The sequence below is a fragment of the Schistocerca piceifrons genome, chromosome 7, assembly GCF_021461385.2.
Source record: "Schistocerca piceifrons isolate TAMUIC-IGC-003096 chromosome 7, iqSchPice1.1, whole genome shotgun sequence".
NCBI classification, from domain to species: domain Eukaryota; kingdom Metazoa; phylum Arthropoda; class Insecta; order Orthoptera; family Acrididae; genus Schistocerca; species Schistocerca piceifrons.
Window position 1 is genome coordinate 232,653,703 of NC_060144.1, and position 6,000 is coordinate 232,659,702.

Consider the following 6,000-nt stretch of genomic DNA (forward strand, 5'->3'; position numbering starts at 1 on the left):
AAACACATCTGATATTTACACCATAGTACTTGTTTTTCTCACTATCAGTTTCACCTTGGCCTATTCGACATATTCTGAGTTCCAAAATGAATCACTGTAACGACAACTAGTACAATGGAGACAGATTTCTGCTGCAAGTCCTATGTGTCCCTTGACATTTACTGACATACTCAATTTGCAATATTCCTTATGCAGTACTGAACTCTCAATCACCTTTGAGAGCAATGAAATGTTAATTATTTCGTTCACATTATCCTCACTACACTTCTCCAATAAACTGCAGTATTTTTCAGTTGATCCATGCAACTTCTTGCTTGTGATAGAGACAGGAGTAGATTTCACTTCATGAATAACCTCACTATTTTCAGAATCATTTCCCAAGGTCGGAGAAATTGTCATAGTTCCACTAGTGTACCTCAGAGGAGGCTTTTTCCTCTTGTAAACTCTGTTACTAAATCGAGTCATATTTGATAAGTTCCAGTTACGTAATAGAAATACAACACAAATCGTGCAATAATCACCAAATGCTTGGTGTAAACAACAGTATCCAAAGACTACAATATGCAGACAAAACAGTTGCCTATCAAATCGTGTTGCCAACATAATATAAAATCTTTGGAAAGACTGGAAGTTCTGAAAAACGATGTTTTCAGTGAACATGTATCCATAGAAATTCAATGTCACGATATGCCCTCTACAGCACATTATTGAAAATAATATTTTCAATACTTGGAGTTGAGCTACAGGTAAGATTAATATGTCATTTTAAAGAGGAAGATCTGTAGTATTTTATTTCACAATAAACTGAAAACCCAAAATTTCGTAATTTTTATGTTCCGGGTTCCCTTAAATTATTACTGTGACATCATCCTGCACTCAAATGCTGTCAGAGCTGCAGTATCACACCATTCACACTCACACTAATACACCCATATATGGGCATTACCTTACAATACTCTTCGTATCACATAATTTGATAGCTTGCTTATTTTTGAATTGTGCAGTGTTAAATTATTACAAATTGGCTAATTTATTTAATAGTTTTATAGCATCAATGCGAACCAATCATGTTTTGTATGAATTCACACACTTAAAGGTAGGCTTCCACTTGTAAGTTAGTTTTCTCTCATTGGCTGGTGTAACAACACTCCATAAAACATATGATGAAACTTCTAGCTAAGACCTTAAGCTACAAAATGATACAAGAACATGTATGTATTACATACAGTTTGCTGGAAACAGCTGAGTGTAGAGAAGGTAATGTTCCTAACATAAACTGCTAATGGACTTGCCTCACTGAATACCCCAGTTCCCATTGCACCGCAAAACTTAAGCAATGAAGAGTGTGGCCAGTACTTAGATGGGTTACCACCCACGTTAATCATGCATTGTTACCAATTTGCCCTTCAACTTTATGTTAAAGGGGTGTTGGCATAGAGTTCCTGATCATTAGACTTCGCACCATCATCATGGATTAAATTCCAAACCTCTCCACAGAGTCTCATAGAGTGAGGACATGATGGTCATCCAACCACAGGATGGAGATGTTAAGTTCAGTGCCCCCTTGGTGCTCTTCAACAGAAGCAGGCTATGTCATTGTGCAGACTTCGGCTTCTGCCCTCTGTCACCATCATACAATGCAAACATAGCACACTGCAGACACATGTCCATTATAATCATATAAATGTGTGATATATGCCTAGCACACAAATCGCATACTTTGCGAAGGAAAGATGCCACTGTGGCTGAAGGAAGGGAAAACCTTTCCAGGCAGCTGAACCTGCCCCCTGGGGTCTCTCTGCCAATCATGTCAAAATACTTTACTTTTTCTGATGCAAGTTTTATGGATATGCATGATGTGTAGTGAGACTACATCATGGCAGAAATATAAATAACAACAAACCTTTAACATGAAAACATTTTTATACATAAATTACATATACCATTTCACCTGCATACAGTTAAAACATATCTGAAAGGAAATGATGTTGAGGAACGAACAACATATGATGAACTTCGTTTATCAGAAAAAGTGCATAAACCTGTAATTAAATAATAGTTAGTTTAAGCAGTGGATAACGTATGAGAGAGTCAAATGTTATATCTTAAATTATGTTAAATCAATGCCAAAATCAGCATAATGTGTCACAAATAAGAAACATTAAGCACTAAGCAATAAAAATAGGGAAATTTTTAGGTTGGCATGTAAGTTCATAACGTTTTTGTTTTCGTGGTGGTATTACAGCTGCTAAGTGTTTTTATAGACTGTCACATTTTATTTGTAATTCATTGTTGCTATTTGAGTTTACATATTGTCATCTTGTCATTTTGAGATAGTGAGTGGAGCTATGGAAGCTAGAAAATGGAGTACCAAGTGGAGAATTCGGGAAGTTTTCGACATATTCTTCAGTTTGAGTGGAGAAGAGGTGTGACAGCAGCTGAGGCAGCTGGAAACATTTGCGCTGAGTATGGGGATAGTGTCACCGGACAGAGAGCAACACGAAAGGAAGACCATTTTGACATTAGTGACTCCACACATTTGGCAAGACCAAAAATGGTTCAAATGGCTCTGAGCACTATGGGACTTTTAAGTTCATCAGTCCCCCAGAACTTAGAACTACTTAAACCTAACTAACCTAAGGACATCACACACATCCATGCCCAAGGCAGGACTCGAACCTGCGACTGTAGCGGTCGCGCAGTTCCCGACTTTAGGGCCTAGAATCACTCGGCCACCCCGGCTGGCCTTTGACAAGACATGTGGGGAATGATGAAGATAGCTTAAATATATTAATTCTCGATGATCCATGTCAATGTATTCCAGAACTGACAATGGAATAGAGAAGGTTCAAAAAACGAGAGTATAGGTACGTCATGTAAAGGTCGCGCATGCTCAAAGCCAAAACCACAAAAAATCTGCAGGTGGCCATATGTGCATCTCTGCCTGCTCGTCATCAATTGGCCTTATGTTGATAAGTAGTATGTTCATGAGAGCTCTGTGACAAACAGTATTTTCAAGTATAAATTCCAGGTTGCAAAGCAGGAATATAATTTCAAAGTTTTCCCTAAGCAAACTCTACATAAATAAAACAAAAAGAAAATCACCACCAAACCTTAACTATTTAAGAACTTACGAAATTATAGTAAAGGAAACATTAATTTAATCAATAGAAAAATTGCCAAATTTTTAAAATTTATTTAAAATTGATAAAATTAATTGGACAATATTAATTTTTTTACCTTGATAAATAAATTTCAGTCCTACAATTTTACCTAATTTATTACCATCATTTGTAAGGATTTTAAAATACCAATGTGGAAGAGTAATTTTATATTTATCATCTAAAATTAATAAAATCTTTTCCCCAAATTTGGTTGGTAAAATTTCAGCTGTTGAAATGATGTAAGATTTATGTTTCTTACGTGCTGATCATTTAGTGAACACTACTTAACAACTGTTACTACAGTTGTTAAGTTAACTTAATGATTTTTCAGTGCTACGATTTATGCTCCTTGTTATTTACACAGAAAACGTTTAAAGAATGAAAAATTAAAACATTTTCCTAACTTTTCGAAAATGTTTGGAGAACATTTTAATTTTGAAAAACTAAATGTCTCAGTTTTTACCTTCTCTAGCTTTTTGAAAATGTTTCAAAACGAAGTAAAAACATGGAGTTAAAACTTCTTTAATGTTTTCTAATTTTTCATTCTTTTATTTACACAATTAGAAATTTTCAATTAGTATTCTACATTCTAAATCAAAAGGTAAATTCGTTTTACCATACATAATAACATATGCAAGTTTATCATTTAGAACATTTTCATTAAACAATGCACATATTTCAGTGTGTTTTTTGAGTAATTAAAACATTCATTCATCTGGATATATTAATTACATAAATAGATAATTTTTAATTAAATGGTTTATTTTTGTAAAATCTCTATAATATTCATAAGCTTTTAAGAAGTTATTTGATGGATCAAGATTGCATTATTCTGATGGAACAACTTCATTTTTTCCGTTTTTACAGAGATATTTAGTAATTTAACATGATCGAATAAAGATGAATCAAGTAATTGATTATTTTTTCGATTAGTTTGGAAAAAAAACAACAAAAATAAAGTAAGTTTTATCAAATTCTGTAGAATAGTAATAGTTAGTAAAATTTATTTTTCCCTGTAAGCCAGCAAGTTCAATTGTTTGAAGTTCAAAGAATGAAAATGAGTTTTTGGATTTTTAAGTCACTCTTGTTCTAAAGTAAAATGAAAACTCTAGTTAATATTTAACGACAGGTACACGAATTTCCATAACTTTTACAATAATTTCACCATCTTTTTGAATTGTAGAATTATCGTTTTCTGTTGCCCAACAAAAAATAGAATCTTCGAGATCTCTTCTCAAACTCCAAGTAAAAATAACAGTTGAATCTCCCTATAAAATAAGTTCATTGTAATCTTTAAAAAAATCCAGCAGATAATTCTGATGGATAAAGAAATTCATTTTGTTTAGTTTTAATTTTTCCATTGTTAAGAATATGTCACTACATATTTTATTCCTTCACAAGGGAAGCAGTTAATCAAATAAGAGCTGAAGAAGAAATGAAAGGATTTTCGAGTTTAGATAAACTATTTTCCCTTTTTTGGTTGTAATAACATCAAACAATTTTAAAACATAATCACAAATTAATTTAATTTTTTACATAAAATCAGTTGCAGAAAAATCAGTTCCATCTTCATCAATAACTTCAAAAGTAATACAAAGTAGCGAGAAATTAGGATTAATCCAACAATCACCAATATTAACATTAATTTCAGTTCCCTTGTTAGGAAGATTTAAATTATTTTTTGTTCCCTCGGTAACAGGAAATGAGTAAAATTGCTAAATTTCGATTTCGTTCATGATTCATTAAAGGAAAAATTTATTAATTCATTTTTACAACAAATCTTGTGTAAAAATCAATAAAGGCAATTAAATTATCATTTTCATCAGTTATAGCTATTTCTGAATTTTGAATTGAATCAAAAATTGGATTTTTATTCGATTATTTGATGTATAAATTATTTGGCCACCAAATTTTGAAATAGGTTTAAATGAAGCAATAATGTTAGTTTCTCTACGAAAATGATCATTATGCTCAACAAACATTCCATCTGTTAAATTAAATTTCACGTTAATTAATTCAAATGAAATCATTTTAGGCACATCTTCAACAACAGTTTTTTTGTTAGGTTCGATAATATGATTATTAAATCCTAAATTTTACCAACACAATTTTTTTCACTTTTGATAACAATTATATTTCAATTTTTCTCTCCATAAATATGAATATTTGGATTATTTTAATGTATAAACTTTTCTAAATTTTTAAACTATATTCACCAACAGGAATTACTATCATTTCTCCATCACAATACAGTTTATTATTTTTAGATATAATATTCAGAGTTAAAAAAGTGGAATAAAAACCAACTAGTAATACATTTTTGGAACATTTAACCTTTTCCTCAAGGCAAAACAATTATTACTCAGTTGAAATAATCTGTACAGTTATATTATAAACTTATGTAAATAATGGCAGATTGGGATCCCAAAAAATAAATTCTAGAAAAGAAATTAAAAACCAAATGTGGTAAACTCTTACCAAAATCAGTTCGATGTGCAATTATAGGACCAAGTGGTTCTTGAAATACTAAGTTAATGATTGATAATTACATTTTAGCACCTGGATGGTTAAATTGGAAAAAAATAATCATTTGTATATTTCTTCAAAACTTTAGATCAAACAAAACATCTACAATTTATAAACAAACACGAAAAAATTGAAGATAAAATAAATAAAGAAATTGTTAGTTTCATGGAAAACAATTACAAAATTGTTCCATTAGATGGATGTGAAGTTAATTCAGTTGCAATTTTTTATGATTTCATTCTTGAAAAGCAAGATATACTTGGAGAATATTTTACTAGGGGAAGGCATAAAGGAATAGATTGTTTTTATT